The sequence below is a fragment of the Mesoplodon densirostris genome, chromosome 19 (assembly GCF_025265405.1).
Source record: "Mesoplodon densirostris isolate mMesDen1 chromosome 19, mMesDen1 primary haplotype, whole genome shotgun sequence".
Lineage (NCBI taxonomy): Eukaryota > Metazoa > Chordata > Mammalia > Artiodactyla > Ziphiidae > Mesoplodon > Mesoplodon densirostris.
In genome coordinates this window covers 44,904,171-44,926,022 of record NC_082679.1, presented here as the reverse complement: position 1 = coordinate 44,926,022, position 21,852 = coordinate 44,904,171, and the positions used below count along the sequence as shown (strand labels likewise).

Here is a 21,852-nt window from a genome sequence, read left to right as displayed (position 1 = left end):
GTCATTCCATGAGGATTTGACAGCACCAGAACAGTGCTTCTCCCTTTAGGAGGGAAGGAACTTGCTTTGGACGCCAGTAAAATGTGGATTCTCTCAGCAACCAGCTCTAAGACTTCCTGTCTCCCCTACAGGTTTGTTGTTAGTGCTAGAGCAGATGTGTGTAAAGTATGTAGCGTATTATAAGAAGTTGGATGTATGACTGCTTTTATCTTTGTTATCAAAGTTCCAGATGCACAAATGGTTCATCAAACCATCCTGTGGGTACATCTAAATCCATGACAAGTTTTTCCCACTTTGCACACAATTGTGATAATTTGTTTACATCTTTCACCTGAACCGTTATTGTCTGAGAAAAGTGTGTCCTATGCAACTGTGTACCCCCAGTGTCTAGTAGTGTATCACTTTATTGATTCATGTCACCTCTAGGTTACTAACGATCCTTTCACTTTTTGCAGAAATCACTGTATATTTGGCTCAGTGGCCTCCTGACGATCATTCCTGTTGCCATTTGTTGAATGACCAATCAGATGGGTGGAGTTTTGCGTTATAGAAATTGGCAGCAAGTATCCAATGGGTGAAGAAGGTAAGATGGACCAGCGTTGCTGAGTGTTTCAAATGTAACTATATTTGTGGAGATGGAAATGATGGCTTCCAAGCCCATCGCATAAACCTGCTGTGGTTTGAACCTTCACAAATCCAGAGTAGAATCTGACAGGGAAGTAGGCCTGGGCTTTGAGGAATGTGATTATTCACTGTTGCTACTGGGTTATCTCTATGGAGCACCTATTATGTTCTCGTACAGGGATGATGGTAGTTTTTTGTTTTGGGGTTTTTTTTTTGACTATAGAAGGTTCAGAGGAGGAAGAAGGAACTAAAGGGGGTTATAATGCCTTAGCAAGAGCTCGGCTGGATAGACTGACTAAGGCAACTGACATGTTGTTTTTTATCCCCTTTTCTTCTTTTGAAAAGAATTCTCTAAATATGTACAAGGTGGCTTACATCCCACAAGGAAAAGAGATCACTAGGAGGCTGAACCTTTTAGATCTCAAAAGATAGAGCACTAGATCATAAGCCAGGAGGATGACTTCAACTCCAAGACCTGGCTCTGCCATTCATTGTCTGTGTGCCCCTAGGTTAAGGAGCTCTTCTCTGGGACACAAGGGTGGTTGCATCCAGAGTCTCTAGCAGTCCTTAAGTCTTAGGATTCTATGAATGCATTTACCTCCTTTATCTGCTTTTAAGAATTAATTCTACCAGCATGATTTTCCACACTTTAGTGTCCTAGACCCATCCTTCCACGTGTCGGTGGCTCATCTCCACGTGCGTGTCCACCAAGTGCCTTAAATGCAGGGGCCAAATACAAGTCATGATTTTCTCCTCTAAAGCTTTACCTTGTCCTGTGTGCCACATTTCAGCCATAGCACCAAAATTCACTCACATCCAAAACATGGGAGGGCTCCCATATGCCTCCCAACCCCTACCTCCAATAGCAATTGATTCCTGTTGATTTACTCTCTATCTCTGAAACATTTTTATTTTTCTCTATCCCCACTGCCACCAACTAAATGCAAGCCAGATCCCCTTTCTCCAAGATTTTGCCGCAGTTGCCACCTAACAGATCTTTTTGCCTCCAGTGTTACTTCTCCCCACCGTCAGCTCCAGCATGATCCATCTTTCATACATATCCTGAACAGTGTCCCTAAATCCAGAAATTATGTTACTTTGCTACTTAATCACTTTCGATGTTACAGATCTGAACTCCTTCTCAGGCTTCTAGGACCCTTCGTTGATGGGGCCACTGTTCTCTTGTCCAGAGTCACTCTCAGCTGCTCTCTGCACACCCAGCCCTCACTGTACACGTCCACTCTAGGATCTACTATAAGGCACAACCCTTATTTCCCCAAAGCCCAGTAATCTCCCTCTCTTCACAAGCTAAGTTTTACTCATTTTATACCTTCACTTGGACCTCACTATCTCTAAGGAGTTCTTTCTGATCCCTGAAGACTGGGCTTTGGGTGTCTCCTAGGCTTTAGTCATCGAGATTACACCTTTTACTGTGATTCCCACATTGGGTTGTATTTGCCTGTTTAGTTGTCAGTCTTCCCAGCTAGACCTGAAGGTTCTTGAGGATTGGCCTTATTTTGGAACCACCAGGCTCCCAGTTGCAAGCACTGTATCTGGCACAAAGTAGGTTCTCAATAAATATTTACTAAATGTATGAATAGAGACTTTAAGTATAGTTTGAATAGAAGATGAAGAAGGGGACCTGATGTTACCACAGAGAGAAAAGTCACAATGTTGACAGCTAACAGGTATTGAGTGCTTACGATATGTCAGGCACATAAGGTCTTTAAAGGTATCACCTCCCTTAATCCTTGCAAAAACTTACTGTGATAGATTCTATAAATATCCAAGATATTACAAATGAGACAACCGGGTTTTAGAAAAGATAAGTAACTTGCCTATGGCCATATTGCCATAGTTTTATCCTTGGACGTTTTTATCCTTGGAGGTCTGACTTTAGCTAGAGCTTTTATCTTTGACTACTCTTTTCTTTGGTCTTCCCCAGAATTAATCTGGTCCATTATGGACAAAAAACATTTCCTCCACATAAGGCTTAAGACATTTCCTGCAGCCCACACAAGCTATTTTTACTTAGATGGTCAGCCCCTGTGATGGGCATGTAAACCTTTGGTGACTTTCCAGGTGTTTTACACTTATATTTTAATGTAGGTTTGTTCTGGGACAAAATTTCAGTTTGGGGAGTGCTCCCAACTCTTTCTCCCATGTTCTGGTCAACGTTTGTCATGGGAATAAACCAATGAATGAAAACACTCTTAGTGAAGACAGAGCCATGCTTTCCTGCAAATGTACCAATATGACTTGGAAATTATGTGGCCGACTCCTCTCACATTAGCATATTTTGCACTCATTTGCTCTGAAGCCTGGCTCAGCAGAGGAAACGCATCCCTCCTCTGGAAATGCCTGTGAATGATGATCATCTCATTTCTGCCAAGCCAAATGGGTCTCTTCATTTCATCCGACCTTTGAATTCTTCAGTAGGACTTGCGGCTGACATCTCCTTTTTTTCTTGGTAATAGGGGCAATTAGAATGAGGTATCAATGAAACAGAGTCAGAAGTTAAATAGAAAGTACTTCAATTTAATTTCTCTTCTAGGAAATCGTTTAGGTTTTTTTTTTTTTTTTCCACTTAGAAATTAAGAACAGCCTGTTTCGAAGAGTTCTGCATAGCTTTTATTCCAAGGAGAGGAAGGTAAACTATTCTAATGTTTGTAGCACCCTTAAAAAAACACAGCATGGTACAGTGGAACAGTCCTTTGATCTTTCAGGCTAATCTTCCTGTTTTAGACATAGGATTTTTTTTTTTTTGCCTAGAGGCAGGAAAGGACTTGGATCATACTATAAGGTTTTGGAAGGGCAAAATGAAACTTACCTACAACTTTGGCTCAGGACTCAGATTCTTGATCCCCAATCCATTCAGGATGGCAGTGTTCCTTGAACAAGTGCCTGTGATGTGCCAAGATACAGGCAGGGATGAAAGGCTCTTTCCCTTTCTTCAAGGAGCTTACAGTCAAGGAGCTCTGTATAAAGCACTCAGAATCCTGTGGGAACGGAAGAGAGGGGGATGGGAGGTAGAGAGAAAGACTTTTCACAAATGGTTGTGAAGTGGTTTGGACTTAGGGATCAACTCTCTGGCTGACTTCTAGGGAAATCCACTTGAACTTCTGTTCCTGGTACATTTTTCTTACTTAGGCACCTCCTCAGAGCAGGAGAGGAATGACCTGAGTAGCTACAGGACAGGGCTTCCTGGCCCTCCTACCTCACTGAGCTTTTAGGAGGGCACTGGGGCACAGATTCAAATGTCTTGAAGTGAAAAGTATTTGCTGTTATACTCATGAAAAGTATACACACACTGAGACCCTCCTGACTGATAATCAGCAGGGGCTGCTCATCACAGGCCACCCAATTATCTTTCATTTGCATAAACATTTGCATAAAAATCAATCCCAAAAAGCCCCTTGGTGGGGCAGCTCACCTGTGCTGGAGCAGCCACCAGGCTCTACATTGTCCCTGACAGTGTGAAATGTCGGCAGCCTGCCTCCTAACCCCCTCTGCCTGCTGGGTCTGTCTGTGAAGGCACATTTCCTATTTTGGGATATAGGCCACTGTGGAGAAAGAGGCCAAGTATCTGCCTGTAGCTGGTGCCCTGAGAATCATAAACACTCAGTTCACTTGCTGACTCCATTGCAGATCTCCAGTGTGTACAGTGTGACTGTCACTAATGCAATCAACTAAGGGATACAGGAAGCTCTCATGGGCCAGGTAATGTAAAGATCCCACCTTTGCCAGAATCAGTACTAAAGGACAAACTTCAACCGAAGCTATGGTTCTCTAATCTTGCTTTATTTAAGGAATGGTGAACAAAGTGCACAGACCCTCCTGATCAGGACAGTGAGAACTGATGTTTAATGCAACGCCCACGTGCAGACACTGTGCTACGTGCTTTCTGTTCATTGTCTTGTTTGACGTCACCAACACTTTGGTATGGGCCGTTGTCCTGATTCTTTTATGATGAGGACACGGAGGTTCAGAGAGGTGAATGAACTTCCTGAGGGCCAAGCGATGAGCGACGTGTAGAGCTGGGCCTCCACGCCCCAGTACGGTACCGTAGTGCCTCCAGTATGTCTCTTCCAATTCTTTGGTGTCTTGCCTTCTGGTCTTAACCAAGTTGGATGGTAGTTATATTACAATTCTTTTGGTGGTCATATCATAAATCTCCATGTGGGTTATAAAGGAGACAGACCTAGGTGCTGCTGGCTAATGTAGCAGTGTGCTGCTGAATGTAGGCACTGAGTGAGAGGTAACCCATGGGGACAGGAAAAGCATCAATCATCTCTTGAGAACCATTCCTACTTTAGGCCTTGGACTAGGTGCCGATACAACAATGAACGAGATGCACATGTATCAACACAACAATTGTACCAAAGTCATATCTTTAAAGAGCACCCCTTCTTGTGGTGCAGCCAGGTCAGCAGAAAATAACCATGGCTTAGAGTTTCTTAGAGACAGCTCCATGGGTTCCTAGGAGCACAGAGGGACTGACTCCGATAGAGAAAATCGGGGAAGGCTTCAGTGAGGAGGTGACCTTTGGGTTTAGATGTGATGTAGGAGTCAGAATTTACCAGGAGACAATCAGGAAGGATTTTTCAAGCAAAGAGAAAAGTGCAGAGGTTCTTGAGCCAAAATATTCATGACTAGGTGGTTTGTTTGTTTGTTTATATAAATAGGTAAGACAGTTACAAGGTCTACAGAAAATTAAGTATCCTTCAATCCCTATCTTCTAGTCTCTCAATTTCCTCCCCTGGAGGCAGCTACTATTTTCAGTTTTCTATGTGACCCTCCAGAGAGTTTCCAGGCAGTTACGAAGCTACAACCACACACCCATGTACTCGCTTCTTCCATGTTTGTATACGTAGGTGGTATCCAACTATAAACACTCGTACATACACTGTTCTACAGCTTGATTTTAAAAAGAAAACTTTATTAAGTTTTCCCCCTTGTTTTTGTTGCTTGTTCTCTGATTTTAAGCTTTCTTTAAATTTTAAAACATTTCAAACCTACAGAAAAGCTGCAAAAATAGTAAAATTCTTATAAACCCTTCATCTTGAGTCACTGATTTTTTAAAATCATTTCCCGCATGTTCCATGCAACAGCTGTATGAACGTAATGCCTAATCGAGGTACAGCTTGGACGTCAGTTACCCAGACACTTAGGTGAGCTTCTTCTCTCTCCCCAGCACTTACTTAGCAAGATAACCAAGATGTACTTGAAATCAAGAATACGTTCCTCTCTTTGTCAGTTTCCCTGAGATGCCAGAAGCAGCAAATGTACCCCCAGGATGGAGATGGCAGGAGGGGCCCCTCTTTGGGCCACTTGCTACCCACTTGATGCTCATCTTTGGGAAAGGATCTTCCCCTGTCTCATCAAGTAGGGGAGTCTCCAGCAGGTGATCACCCTCTCTGCACACTTGCCTTCTGGACCCAGTGGTCCAGGATGGGAACAGACAGTCCCACTGAAATCTACTCACTTCATTTCTGGCAACCAGCCATGTAGATAGTGTGATTTTTCTGTTCTGCTTGTCAGAGTCAACACGGCATCTCAAAGGCTGGTGTAGGGTTCCCTCCTTTTAAAGATCAAAGCACTTGAACACTGCTCGTTTATCTGTGCATTTCCTCCGTGCATTACATGGCAAGGAATAGTTTGTTCTCAACGTGAGAGGGACTTTGAATACGGTGACAGGCAGGAAGTAACCCAAGAAGACAGTGTGATATGGTTTTGCCGTCAAGTGCTCTGGGCCCAGGAGGATTGTTTTCAGGTATTCATTCATTCACTCATTCACTCATCAAATAATTCCTGAAAGACACCGGGACATTCTTTCATGCTTTGTGCCAAGACCTGTGCATGCTCCTTGCAGGCTGGGTGCTCAGTGTCTGTGGGGTGATAAACATATCTGGGCTGAAGAAAGTAGGTGAACCTGAGAGGGGTCAGGTGGAATCACCAGGGAATGACTTCCTGGCCATTCAGTAATTGATTTATTCATATATCAAACACATTTACTGACTGCTTACACTGTGCTAAATCCACACATTCACCTGTGACTAAGATTACTGCAGTTCCTGTTCTCATGGAACTCATAATGCCAGTGAAGGGGGCTCCCCTGACCCCCTTCTAAGTCTACCTGTTTTCTTCAGTTGGGCCCATCAGGAAGGTTCAGCTGCTCCCAGGACAATTCAGGAAAAAATCAGGCCATTGCCCATCAGCTCTCCCAGCCCCATGTGATTTCCAAGCCAGAGACTCACCATTTCCTCCAGAGGCTACTAACCCAAATTACCCTGTGCCCTGTGGGGCATGCAGAGCTCAAAGCAGTTTGAGAGAGCAGAGAAGGAAGGGTAACAAGACATTAAAATCAGCCACCAATTAACTGTGTCTGCTGAGAATCTAGAAGACTGCAACCAGACACCTGGCAAATGCCTCCATTTGTAGGCTTTAGAAAAATTGTGGAGGGGCCAGTGAGTTCATCTTTTCAAGAGGCTCTGAATTTTAGAATCTAAGCACCATTTGAAATGATGTTAGTTTCCATAGCAACAGTTCTTATACTTTTTTTTTTTTTAAAGAAAACAAATGTTTAAGAGTTTGGCCACATACCTGCAAGAGCTAGAAGGAACCTCTCTAAATGAATTTCTAGCAAGTTCCCTTAAGTATCACATTTCTGTCCATAACAGATGCTATTTTGGACCTCTCAACATTCCCAATCTCTTTTCAGAATTTCCACTTGAAAAATGGACCCAGGAGCATTGTTACTCAACACCCCTAAACCATTTGCATCATGCTTTGGGCAAAGGAAAAGCCTTTGTCGCTTGTGTAGTTGCATTCTTGTCCAGGGTTTGCGCTGGACCACACAGTGGCAGGGAGCAGTCTGTGCTCACGTGGGAAGGGCCAGGGTCGCTGGTGACCAGGTTCACGGGAGCACCTCCGGCTCCCCGATCTCCTCCCGAGTCCTCCTCCATGGAGCTGCAGCAGGATAGATTTTTCTACAGTCTAAATTGTATCAAGTTCCTTCAGTCTAAAACTCCAAGCTTCAGAAGTTTGTGGTCTTTCACAGGATAAACTGCAGGTTCCTCCGCCTGGCTCCTAAGACTGACATGATCCCATCCCCAGCCCCTCTCATCTCTTGAAGCCCCTATTCCACCCTCCCAGTTAACTCTCCATCCATACCGTACTGCTGAGGGTACCTGTGCTTCATGATGCTTAACACTCCATCCTCTTGCATCAATTTTCCTTCTCAGTCTCCATGTGTCTGAAGATGCTGAGAAGGATCCTCTCTTCCAGGTGGGGTTCCTGACTCCTGAGTGCCTTGGTTCCTTGGGGGTCTTGATATGTCTTCATGGGCCCTGGGCATCTTTGCCTTTATGGGCTCCTTTTTATATTAAAAGAATTAAATGTTATATTTTATGGCTGCTTTGGTATGAAGATGAATATAATCTTTACCCTCAAAGGTCAATTTTCTTTCTGACCTTAAAAGAAACTGAAACATTCCTGTGAGCCCGTAAAGGTATTGTGGACCCCAGGCACAATACTTCTACCTAATGGAGAAGCCTCAGGGGCTTGGCACTTTCTTTTCCCTCAGTCTGGGTCCCTTCACATGCCCGGCTCTCCATTATTTAAGGCCTTTCCTGATGTCACAACCTGTAAAGGCACACCCACCACTCGGTTATTCAGTATTTCATCATTCTGTCTTATCCTTCACAGGAGTCATCATAATGTGTGAATATCATGTCTATTCCCTTTCATGGTTTACTTTATTATTTGTTTTCCCCGTAAGAGTCTAAGCCCCTTGAGGTTCAGAGACATGGTTTGCCTTGCCCACCCCTATATTCTCAACATCCAGAGCAATGTGGTCCACACTAGTAGTAGCTCAGTAAATATTTCTTGAATGAATGACTAAACCAATACCTAATTCTTGAATGTTTCTCTTACGGGTCGACAGGAATATGATGGTTGGTTGCCTGTCTTAGAAAATTGTGGGGGGCCGAGGGCTGGAGCGTGAGCTCCTCCGTGCTGCTGGGTTGCTCAGAATTTTCAGACGCCTCTCTCTCTATTCCTCATTTTCTCCCTCCCTCTCTCTCTCTTGCTCTCGCTCTCGCTCTGAGTTCCTCCTGGGCCACCATTCAGGTTGGAGTGGCATCGGTTCCCAGAGCACTCCACTCTGGGGATGCCAACAGCTGCATCATGGCTTTCCCGTGTGTGCATCTGCGCATTAACACAGGCCTTTCGGGCCTGCTCTGGCTTGCCTGACCCTAATCCCACCGGGAAAGAATGTGCATCTGTAATACTCTGGAAAATTGGGGATGACATGTAGCTTGGTACCCAAAGTGGTTTCACTCAAGCAAACACAGAGAATAATAGCCATGCACTTAAATGCTTGAGCAGATATCAATTGGAGGAACGTTCCAATAATCCATGTTTATAAAGCCCGTGAGTATGAATTTTTGAAATAGCACTTACTCCACTTTATTCTTGACAAATGATGTTTGTAGCCATTGAGATATTTTATTCCACTTATGTGCCATTGTTGTGGGGAGAAGGCTTCTGATGATAGCAGGACATAAGCCATTTTTACTGTGCCTCTATCACTATTCCCGTTGCTAAACTCAACTGGACAGTTCATTAAGATGAAAAATTAACAGCACATGCTTTGGGGAGAATAATCATGGAACATGACAGCTTGTGGAGGCACTGGCATTCAGAGAAGCAGACAGATGACAAACGTGCTGGTCTTCGGAAGAAGTGGTGATTGGCCAGTCGGTCAGGAGCCACGCATTTACTTGAGTGCCAACTTGTGTGTTCAGCCCTGAGCTGAGGTGCTGGGGGAAAGAAAATGCAGGCAAGACGGCCTTTGCACTCCAAGAGCATACCATCTATTTGGGAAGGCTGGGGAGATTTCATCTGTCAATCTGGAAGCCCCAGAGGGGTGTACATCAAATGCCTGACACTTTGGTGCTGACTGTAAGTTCAGGAGTAATTCATGTGGACTTTGGAGAAGATTTCTTAGACCTTGAAGAAGAACAGGATGTTGATTAGTAAACTATACTCTAAATATAGTAGCTGCTAATGGCTATGATTTTGATTTGGGGAATTGGTGAAATGTTCTAGAATTAGATAGCAGTGGATTGATGTACAACTTTGCAGATTTACTGAAAACATGGAATTGTACACTTTAAAAGGGTGGACTTTATGTGAATTATATCTCAAGAAAGCTGTTATTTTTTTAAAAGGCTAAATTACAGTAAATCTTATTCAGAGTAAATCTTGTTCAGGGAGTTGAGCTTAGTTCCAATAGAAAAAAGGGATGGGACAGACTGACATTGACAGGAAGGAAGCTCATACCCATTTTACAGATGAGGAAGTGAAGGGTCAGATCAGCTCCTGCTTTGCCCATGAAGCCACAGTGAATAGTGGGGCTGAGACTTCACCTCTAGCCCTTCTTGGCTCCAGCGCTTAGATGCTTCCCGTACCACGCTCCTGATGCCCAGAGAAAACAGACCCTGGAATGCGACAATAACACGAATGACAATGGTGACAGTGACTTCCCTCTGTGGAGCACCCTCGCCTCTTTTTTCTCTCATTTGTTCTTAGGGCACCCCTGTGACGAGTGACCAGTATGAGTGTGCCTGCATCTGTGGAGGTGGGGTGTGTCTTAGGAGAAAAGGAGGACCGGGAGAAAGGCGATCACATCTGCTTTCCAGGCTGCATAAAGAACGCTGAGTTCTCTTCTTCAGGCATTCAGGGTGTTTCCACCTCCACTTAGGGCTCTGTCTCTCCCTGGACCTTTACATGCATCCTATTTCTCCAGGGCAAGCACAATTTCTAAGTGAAACCATAGAGATGTGGAATCCACGGATATTTAGAAACAAGGCTTGGAATTGGGTGTCCTGTCCGTTAAATATAGAAGTCAATGATGCTTCTCTTTTCCTCTGTAGAAGGAGCAGATACACATTTCTGTTGTAAAGCACACGACTAGATTGAAGTCACTTAAATCATTATCTCTCCTGCAGTTCATAAGAGAGCTTTTGATGTCATTCTCAGCTTACTAGTGTAAATAATGGGTCAAATTCTCATCCTGTTGGACAGGATGGAAATCTGACTCAGGATTTGTAAATACTGCTGCATTTCATTTATTTTCACGGGGACATTTTCTTCCCCAGCAGACAGTGAAATAACAGCATCCTGGGAAACAGCCTGTGGAGGAATCACAACGCATTAACCTAAGCAGTGAGATCAAAACAGCAGCTCTGTTTGCGATCTCCCGCCAGAGCCCAAATCCCGGCAGTCCCCACTGTTTGGCTGCATTCAGATCTTTGTAGAGTAAAAAGGAGCGGAGATTTAGGAAATGGGAGTCTTTCTCAAGCAGCAGACATCCTCTTTCCCAATTTCAATACAGTTTTCTTAGCTTTTAAAGAAGTTAAAAGAATAAAAATTAATAATAAAAGATTAATACTTCCTGAAATATATCCCTGCCTATTTCAGAGTGTTTGCTTTCTTCCCTTCATTGAAGGGTCTGGACTAGTGGCCTGACTCAGGGGTGGGAATGGCCAGGCTCTAATCTTGTTTCTTGCTGGAAAGTGACTGCTCTGTGCTCCTCTTTGCTAATTTGTCAAATGTGGTCAACAGTGGGGTGATTATTGTAATCGCCCTATAATCAGTGTCCACTCTATAGGGATTTTGTGACAGTTGACGGAGCTATTGCCTCTAATGTACTTAGAACAATGCCTGTCACATAGAGACGGCTTCCTGAACAGGGCTCAGGGTGGTGGTGATGGCAATGCCTGAGTCTATACAATTCCAAACATCCAGGTGTTTCCAAATTCAGGTTTCTGTAGACAGAAGTTCTCGGTGAATGACGGAACACAGGTCATAGCCAGGTTTGTACAGCACAGGCACGCAGGCTTGCCCTGGAGGGCCGGCCTCCCCTCAAGCTGGCCTGAGTGTTAGCCTGTGAAGGTGGCAACAGGCACGGCCTCCGTTGGGCTCTGTTGGCGCCACGTGCTCGTTTCCATGAACAGGGTGCTCCTCTTTGCAGAAGGGTGGTGCCAACTAAAGTGTCCCACAAAATACAGAAGCAGCACAGTGCATGGGGCGGGAGTGGCGTCACACAAAATGACCTGGGTTGGAATTTCAGGTCTTCCTCTAACTGTGACTTTGAACAGAACAGTAACTCTCTCTTGTGCTCGTGTTTTTTTGTTTTTGTTTTTAGTGGAGCAGGAAGCAGTGACTGTCTTGACTGTCTCCCAGGGTGGAAGGAGGACTTGCATGTTTTAAATCGTGAAAGTGTACTTCCTTTCTCCTTCCCCAGCGCGATGTAGCTCAGCACAGAGGAGAAGGAGCTATGGCGTCCCCCTCTGTGCATCATCTCAGCTTCCTTGTGAACCGCTACGTGTGACTTCTGCTGAATGCTTTAACCTCGTGACGCCTCTGCTTTCTCATCTGTTAAATGGGCGTATTAGTTTCCTGTTGCTTCTGCAACAAACTGCCACAAACCTAGTGGCTTTAAAACAACACAACTTTATTATCTTACAGTTGTGGAGATCAGCAGCCTAAAATGGGCCCCATGGGCTAAAATCAAGTTATCCATAGGGCTCTATTCCTTCTGGAGGTCCTAGGGGAGAATCTTATTACTTGTCTTCTTCACATTCTAGGTGTCTCCTGGGGTCCTCGGCTCATGGTCTCTTCTTCTGCCTTCAAAGTTCATCACCTCATCCTCTGCTTCTCTCATCCATTCTCTCTCTCTCTCTCTGTGTCCCTCCTGCCTCCCTTTTATAAGGACCCTGTGATCACACTGACTCCACCTGAATGAATAATCCAGAATAATCTGCCCATTTCAAGACCCTTAATTAAACCACATTCACAAAGTCCTCTTTGCCTTACAGTTTAATACATTTATAGGTTCTGGGAATTAATACATGGACATCTTTGTGCTGGGGCATTGTTTGTACTCATAGGACTGCTGCAAGGATCAAATGAGACAACGCATGTAAAATACTTAGCACGGTTCCCAGCACATAGTAATAACTCAATAAATGTTTATTCTCCTCCTTAGAATCACTAACAATGACATTTGCTTGCATACCTCCAGGAGACAGCTAGGGATTGCCACAGTTGTAATTGCCCAGCTCTGCATGCTGGCAGGAACAGTGGCCTTGTTTGGCCGTGGCTGGAGGCTTCCACTCATCTCAGCCCTGTAAGGAAGCCAGTCTGCAGAGATACTTCTGTCTGAATAATGCTCCCTCCAACAGAGTTAGCCTGACCAAGTTTTGCCTCTTTTCTAAGCTTCAGCTTTCTTATTTGTAAACTGAGGTTAGGGGGAGGAGCTTGACTCTGGGGCCCCAGGGTTCAGCAGTTCTTCTGTTGAAAATCTATGAGCTATAAGAAATTATCACAGGTGAACCAAAAAAAGTGCAGGTTGGTGTTACGGTATGCTTACTGGCTTCTCAGGGAAAACAGCCCATTGCAAAACAACAACAATAGAAACAGCTATCATCTTCTCTTGCTTTCCATGAGCCTTCATCAGGGTTTCTAACTGCAGGTGCTTCTGGCTCAGGCTGGGCCATGTGATGACGTAGACAGGAGGCTGGCACTGGGTGCTTTCTGTAATGTGTGGATCCCAGATAAGTGAAGATGTGAGCTCAGGTTTCCAAGATTAAGGTGGGGGCTGAATTCTTCTATTTAGAAGACACATCGTTCATGGATCCAGGACTGGAGAGGAAAAAAGCAAAAAGAGGAAGAAGCCTACTATGTGTCAGACATGTAGGGATGCTGTCTTTGTATCATTTAATTCCCACCACTTTGCCTGGGCTGGGGAGCATTTTATCTCCATTTTTCAAATGAGAAAACAGAGTGTGAGAAAGATCGACTAATTTGACTGATGCCTCACAGCTGGTAAGTGACTCGAGAAGAAGGAAGTTGAATTAATACTTCAAATCCAAAACGGAGCTTATTAGCTACAGCAGTGAGCCTTCCTCAGTCTGGGCGATCTGGATTTCTCTGGTACATGGCAGGCCACTGTGAAGTGACTTGGTCAGCCCCCTGAATGTCTCCACTCTCCCTCTCCAGTGGACAGAAAGCCAAGGCCACGGTATACTTCATCATTTCCTCTTTTACCCAAATTCTTGCAAAAAAAATCTCCAGCTGCCCTGTCGTCTCCTTTACAGCCCTCTGTCTTCCCATCTCAAATCCCTCTTTTTCCAAGTCATTTCAGGCAAAGTCGAGTGATGGATGTTCGCAAACAAGTTGAAACCCTAGCATCCCAGTGATCCCTCTCGCCTTCAGAGTTCACCTCCCATTGGAAGCTGGACACTCATTGCCTGTGGCACCGTCTTCACTGATGATCTCTTTGGGACTCTTTCGGGGGATCTGTGTTTTGAGTCATTTTAGAAGTGGCAAGAGCACTGTCTTGGGAGAATATTGGAAGTTCGCCAGAGCCACCCAGAGACAAGATGGCTGCAGGCCATGAGGAGGTCCTGCCACTTAACGTGGGTTGTGGTGAGCAGTGACTTGTGACTCTGATGAGATGGGTCTGCATGTCTTCTGTGACTTGGAAGCTGCCTCCAACAGGATATTTGGATGCATGGATTCAAGTGTTGGCACAAAATTAATCTCTTTAATTGCAAACCACAGTCCCTACAGAGGAGGAACACAGCAGGCACCTTCCAAGCAGGTGCAGTATCAGATCCAGCACCTCTAAGAGTCCTGAGCAGAATGATGCCAAGCCTTGAATCGAACACAAATCAAGCCTTGAATCTGACCTGGTGCAAGGTGCAGTGAAAGTCAGGAGGCTCTAGGGGCAGAAAAAAGAAAACAGGTACTATAGAGTATTTTTTTTCTCTATGAGAAAGGCTGTACTAATTGGGCAATCCTTAAAGTCAAATTGCTAAAAGTAGAACCTCTAAGATCAGATGGTCAGGGGTGGTATTAGTTGTGTGACCTTCGGTGAGTTATTTAACCTCTCAGAGTTTCAATTTTTCACCTATAAAATGGGGATAACAGTAGTAAAAGAAAAAAACCCATAGGGCTGTGTGCAGATTAATGAAATAAAGCACGTGGAGTGCTAGGTGCAGTATTCAGCATGGAATAAGCACCCCATGATCGTGAGCGCCTCCTACCATCGGCTGCTGTTAATCAGCTGTGTCCTCCTGGATGATTTTGGAAACCCTGTTCCCCCTCAAGGAAATTTTTTCCTTTCTTGGGGCAGGATTTTCAGCCTAAGCCCTATTCTCAAATAGCAGCCTTCACCTTCACTAGTATCTCTGAACATTAGTCTGACTTATTCTTTCACTCTCCATCAATAAAACGAGGATAATAATAACCCTCGCTTTTGTTGGCTGATGTGTAACATGAGCTAATGTGTGTGAAAGTCCTTTGTAAATTACAAAGTGCTATAAAGTATGAATTATTATTGTGATTGCTCCATTCTAGGTATCTCATAAACAATGCAGAAAATTAAGGATGAGTACTAGTGGTATTCAAAAAGCATTTATGCCCTTTTTAAGTGTGTGACTATAAACTATCAGCAGATGGACTTGATACTGCAGTCTTCAATCTGGCTTAAATATTGCCCACTGAGGGCAACGTTCTAGCAGGGACAGTGCCAGCAGGCAGTGGAGCATCATGGTTAGCTGGGGCAGCTCTGTGATTCCACCAGGTTTGAATACCAGCCACTGATGTACTTTGTGACTTTGCCGAGAATTACCAAAGGACTTCTGAACCTCACTTTCCTAATTTGTAAAGTAAAGATAGTAATTCTTACCTCACTGAGTTGCTGTGAGGGGTAAGTAAGATAATAATCATCAAGCTCTGGACACATTACACAGTATGGTGATCTGGAGGACCTAGAAACCTCCTCACTGCAGCCCCCTTGCCTTCTGACTGACAGGTGTGCTCTCTTTCACCTGAGGATTCCCACTGAAACGCTAGTCAGAGTTAGAGCCCTCACTATCACCTGGGCTCCCAGCAGCCTCACCGAGGCCACTGCCATGCTCACTCAGCAGCCCAGCACCTGGCTTGCCCTGCTGTTGTTCAGGCCTCCAAGGTCAGTTCCAGTATGGCCAGGCCTTTGCAGATTCCAATGCCTCCTACTGATAAATCTGTGTGTGTGCTCAGTGGGGTGGGGCATGACATAGAGCAGAAGACCACCTATTAAAGCCAGTGTGAACAGCCTGAATTCTTGGCCACAACCCTCCAATGGTGAGGGGCCCACCTGGACTCCAAGCACTGTACATTACCAGCCAGATCCATTTGGACAGTCCAGACACAGCCATGTGCACACTGATTCGATGACAAACCAAAGAAATGTAAAATTGACCTCAACGCTATTAACTTCTAGGGGCCGAGGCTTTAATGCTGACAATGATAAGAAATAGTATTTATTGAGCACTTACTACATGCCACATACCGTGTCCAGCACCTCACAAGAATTATCTCATTTAATGCTCACAACCACCCAAGGAGAAATGTGCTATACATTCCCCCGCTTTTCAATTGAAGGCATGTGATGAGGAAGAGCAGAGGTAGGCTTTAAACCCCATGCTCTTGGCCACAGCAGTGCCCGTGGCTCATGGGGTGGGGGGTGGAGGCTCATGGCCTGGGGGCGGGTGACTGGGAAGAACTGACAATCACAATGGGCTATTTTCCCACCTTGCTCAGCCTGCACTCTGCCCTTCTCCTGCTGTGTCAGTGTCCTGGGGCTGCCATAGTAACCAGGTACCACAAACTGGGTGGCTTAAACAACAGAAATTTGTCTCACAGTTCGGGAGGCCAGAAGTCCAAAATTGAGGTGTTGGCAGAGTGGGCTTCTTCTTGAGGGCTGTGAGGGAGAGTCTGTGCCCCGCCTTCCTCCTAGCTTCTGGGGGCCTCAGGCAGTTTTTGACTTATAGATGGTGTTCCCCAGTGACCAAATGTCCCCTTTTAATAAGGACAACAGTCATATTGGATGAGAGTCTACCCTAATGACTTCATCATCATCTTAACTTGATCATCTGCAAAGACCCTATTTGCACATAAGGTCACCTTCACAGGTACTGGGAGTTAGGAGTTCAGCATCTTTTAGGGAAACACAATTCAGGCTATAATACCCTCCAAGCTCATTTCTAGGATTACCACTTTAGACACAAATGTGTCCACTATAAGTCTTTTCCCACAGATTCAATCAACAAGTATTCATTGAATGCTTCCCACATGCTCAATATATCAAGCTACCCACTGGAAGTAAGATGATGAACAAAACACATATGACCCCCATTGTCATGGAGCATCGATGATGCACTCTTGGAGAATTTCAGTCACTAGACTCTCACAGTACTACAGCTAAGCCTTTTATCAGTAATTCCAAATGCCTCATCTAAAGGGATAAGTGAATGTAGCTTCATCGTTCTGAGTAAATCTAAAGAGAGAGTAACCGGACATAAATATTAATATTTGATTAACTTCATTTGCATGTACACATCTCCAGTTCATCCATTGCTTTGCAAGGTGGCACGTGATTTCTTAAAGTCTCCATGTGTGTTTTTTCCCCTAGTTTACTGGTAGGGTGTCATCACAGGCCTCCCAGACCAAACACTGCAAACAGAATGATTTTAACCAGTGTACCACTTATTAGATGGAAGAGCTATTAGCCTGTGCTCTGTTTAATTAAGCCTCACTTAATGGGCAAATGTTTTCTTTAACGGGCTTGCTGTCACCTCCTCAGTTATTTAAGGCAGTTCATTTCACAGCAGGGGGAAAAAAAGAAAGTGATAGGAAAAAGAATTCTCATTTGCTCCAAGTCGATTGGTCTGAGGAAAAGCTTGGCTGTCTAGAAGATGCCTAATTGCCTCTGTGATCCTGTGCTTAGTCTCTATTTAGTCTTAGGCTTCTTATTGAAACGCTAATCAGGGTTCGGTCTCACCTCTTGAATGATTTTGTAAAAACTTGATATTCCTCTGCTTAGCTAGGAATGTCTGCATGCAAGTATAATGCCACTCTGACTGAATGGAAAGATAACTAATCCCCTTAATTTTGCAAAGAGGGCTCTGATTTGGTACATACAGTACAGATCAGGGGAAACCAGAATAAAATTAATTTCCTTCTTTGCATAGGCACCACCTCTGTTATACCCAAGAGCCACTTTTCTTTGGCTGAGTTTGTTGGGGATTTGGAGAATGCTTGGCACGTGTATTTGAGCTTATTTCCTGTAGCTGGGGTCAAATTTAGGTTATGCCATTTTATCTGGGGTCAGAACTTGGGGAACTTAAATTCTTTGATTCTCCGTTTCATCTGTCCAGTAGGAATAATTATCCCGACATCACAAGACTGTAAGGAGTTCAGGTACCATTCATGCTCCTAGCTCAAGGTCTAGTATTGCAGGCATGCAGTACAATATAGTATCTGCCTCTCCCTTTGTTCTCTGTCCCTTCCCCCAACCACCAATCCTTGAAGGTGGGAAAGATGTGGTTGGTTTTGGGTTTTGTTTTTCCCCCACAGCCGTAACACACTCACCTTAAATCTGAGTCGTAGGCACTCTGCTGCTTCTGAGTTCTAAGGTATTAACACATCTAACGATGAAAAATGACTAATTGAAGCAGAGGTCCATTTATTTTGACAGAGGAGAACCCCAGTGATGGACATTTGGCTATTTTTGCATGGTCAACTGACTTGCTGCTGACTTTCCATCTTTGCTTGCTGCAGTACAGGTATGAATCCAAGCATTGCCTTCACCTGCATTGGCCAAAGAGTAAACGCTATCAGTATTATATTGATTATTTATTATTTCTGCTTGTGGTCTGCCTTGTGCCTACCTTTCCTGCCTCACCCACTTCCTCCTCTTGAGCAGTTCCTGTGCTTTCACAGTCCCACATTCCCATTGTTACCCGAACACAGCATCTAATTCCATGCCTTAGATGTTTGTTCCCGCTGGTCTGACCCTGAACATCTGATTCATTCATATATTTCAAGACTTAATTCTGGCTTATCAAGTAAGTCTTCTCTGACCAACCACATCCTCGTGCCCTCATTTGTGTGAGTCTCCTATGAGTTCTCTCAGCTCTCTCATTTCCCCATCAAATCACCTTCCACATTGTTTCCCAATTTTCCAGGCTGCTGCCCAGCCTGCCGCCACCGCCATGAGACACTCGGTGACTTGAGGACCATGACAACATCCTCTTGTTATTCCCTCTGCTTAACACCAGGTTCCCACTTCATGCTGAGGGCACGTTTGGCAAATGCATTTTTATTAATTTGTGTGTGTGTGTGTGTGTGTGTGTGAATAAAGATCCACGAATGCTGCCTTCTGAAATGACCTTGGAAGTTGCCTGCTAATCCAGCATGGTACATGCTCCTGATATGAATGATCCTGACTCTCAGACTTGGGTATTGGTTATTTTCTCAGAACCAGTGTCAAGTCAGAGGATGAAAGAGAACATTATTCCTAATTCCTCAATCAATTAGCACTATAGAAAATCCTTTCATCCTTAGGCCTTTTACATTGTAGGTCACCTGTCAATATCCAGTGGCCTGTTCTACCTTCTCCTGGGGAATCTAAAATCCTTCCGTGGTTTTCTCTGACCTCAGTTACACTGATTTTAAAAGTTCCCAAACTGTCAACATTTACCCAAATGTGATCTCTTCTGCCCAGTGATGTTGCTTCTGTGAAGCAATAGGCAAGAGAATTCTGAGTTCACAGAGAAGATATTTGAAAACAAAATGATTCTGGAAATTAGGATAAAAATAATTTGGAGCTTAAAGATTGGCTTACCTAGTCCGCTTCTTTATTTGTACAAATGTTTCTACTTTGTCAGACAAAATACAGGACTTCCAGTTAAATTTGAATTTCAGATAAACAACAAAGTGTTTTAGTATAAATATGTCCCCCAAATTTTATAAGACATACTTGTACTAAAAATAACTGCTGTTTCTTTGAAACTCAGATTTATTTGGATGTCCTGTACTTTGATTTGCTAAGTCTAGCACCCCTGCTTTCCACTAAAGTTAATGACCTGCCCACTATGATTTGATAGGCTTGACATCAGGCATGATAGGGTTGGAAACATGCAGGCTTTCTGAGACCCAAACCAGTATTCATTCCTAAATCATATGATTGGGAGTGGAAATTTTTCTACTGTAACACAAAGGGCTTTTGGCAAGTTTGTGATCCTAGAAATCTGCCCCATCTTAGCAAAGCAAGAGTTGCTTCAACACACAACCCAACTCAAGAAAAGTGAGCCATATTAAAACAGTTTTATCAAGGGTAATTGCAACATAGTTTTGTCAGTTCAGCACACCACAAGCCTGACTGCAAATGCCGGTGTGTGCCCATTGACGCCAGGTTCTCTCTAAAAAAATTGCTGTTTTCTGTTGTGTAGGACATTGGCAAAAAGAACTGTATTGAGGATTACCAGAGCCATACAACAGAATATGGGCAAACAGTTTACTCTGAAGCCATCCATTTATCCAGTATGCATGATGTCTAGTTGTCTCCAAAATAAACTCCGATTCTCCATGCTCACTAAGGAACTGACTTAAAATTCTTTAGCCAGTTATAAGTAAAAGAATTTTCACTATTCTGCTATAATCTGAATTTCTCCTCTTTATCATGCTCTCTTGTTCCAAGATGGCTTCACTGGAAAAAAAAAATCACATCCTTGTCTTAAGGTCTTCATTACTCTTTTTTTTTTTAACATCTTTATTGAAGTATAATTGCTTTACAATGTTGTGTTATTTTCTGCTGTATAACAATTCATTACTCTTTGCAGGAAAAAATGTATCTTTTCTCATCTACCTGCTCAAAGTGCAATCTCAGTACCAAGTTTGTGACTTGTAATGATTTGAAGGAGACGCTGCTCCTTTTAAATATGTTCAACAAAATGTCTTCTTGCTTTTTCTTATGACCCCAGGAAGATATTTTTTTGGATTTTGGTTTAGATATCACTGGTGTTTCGCTCTGAGCGTTCTCAAAGTGAAATCTCCATCCCCTCCTCATGTCAAGAAACCTATCCTCTATACTCACTTATGCTAAGAGTCACTTTTCAATCTGGATACAATCTGAAAAGCCATTCCATCCTGTTCCCAGGATGTATCCTGGGTAACACTTAAATCCTTCCTCTTCTGTAGGAAGATCTTAATGGTTACCTAAGAACTGAAGGCTGGGCATCTGTTGAAGAGGGTGTACAAGCTGGTGAAATACTGACATAAAATAAGAATTTAGGGCTTCCCTGGTGGCGCAGTGGTTGAGAGTCCGCCTGCCGATGCAGGGGATACGGGTTCGTGCCCCGGTCTGGGAAGATCCCACATGCCGCGGAGAGGCTGGGCCCGTGAGCCATGGCCGCTGGGCCTGTGCGTCCGGAGCCTGTGCTCCGCAATGGGGGAGGCCACAACAGTGAGAGGCCCGCGTACAGCAAAAAAAAAAAAAAAAAAAAAAAAAAAGAATTTAACTTCTGTAGCAGCCGAGGGTTCAGTTCACTCCCTGCTGGATAAAACATGATTCAGCAGCAAGGTGCAGAGACTCTGCCATAGGGCCTGTTGGGACATCTCAGCTGCAGAGTGGGAAGGGCAGGAAGGTGAGACACAGGCGTGTGTTGTGTGTGTGCGTGTGTGTGTTTGGTTGGAGTGGTTAGCTAGAATAACTCTAATGCAGTAGAAAATATTAAGATCCCAGAATCCCAGAGTCCTTGCTCTGGGTTGGTCCAAAGGGAATACATCTGAGGGAGAAGAACGGTCATCGCCAGAGTTACACAGCAGATACGGGCAGGAGGCAGCATCGTGTACTGTCTGCTCTGCCCAGATAGAAGGGAGACCCCAAGAAGTAGGTAAAAATGCCAGAGTCAGGGGCAGACCCCAGGGAGAAAAACCTGGCATGGCCTAGGTACAACCTCAAAGTCCTAGGCAGTCCAACTGGGCTTATCACCAGAGAAGCAGTCATGGTGAGGATAGGTAGTGGGTTTCCCAAGAAACAAGGCAGCAACTCATGATGCGGAGGGCATGGCTTCTGAGGAGGAATAAGAAGGGGGCTTTAGTACTGTCCTTCCACTTCTATATTCCAAAATTCTACCCATCTGTGTCCAGATCTAGGTCCTATTTCCTTTCTGGGTGAAGTGGCTATGCCATCCTGAGTATATTTTGACCTCTCTGAATGTTCATCTTTACTGTTCATTTTAATGAGCTACTTAATCTGGGGTTGTTAGTATTTTTTGAATGTGTATATTTGTCAAATCAACTAGCTTTCAAATTCTGAATCTCCCCTCC

At 44.2% G+C, this 21,852-nt stretch overlaps 1 protein-coding gene across 1 annotated transcript in view; it reads left to right on the top strand.

Annotated features, from left to right (window-relative positions):
* CDH11 (cadherin 11) overlaps window positions 1-21,852 on the top strand; it is a 152,856-nt gene that overhangs the window by 68,127 nt on the left and 62,877 nt on the right. Inside the window, exon 2 of the mRNA XM_060084423.1 lies at window positions 456-583. The gene's annotated coding sequence lies outside the window, so the exon portion shown is untranslated. The remainder of the gene's footprint in view (window positions 1-455; window positions 584-21,852) is intronic.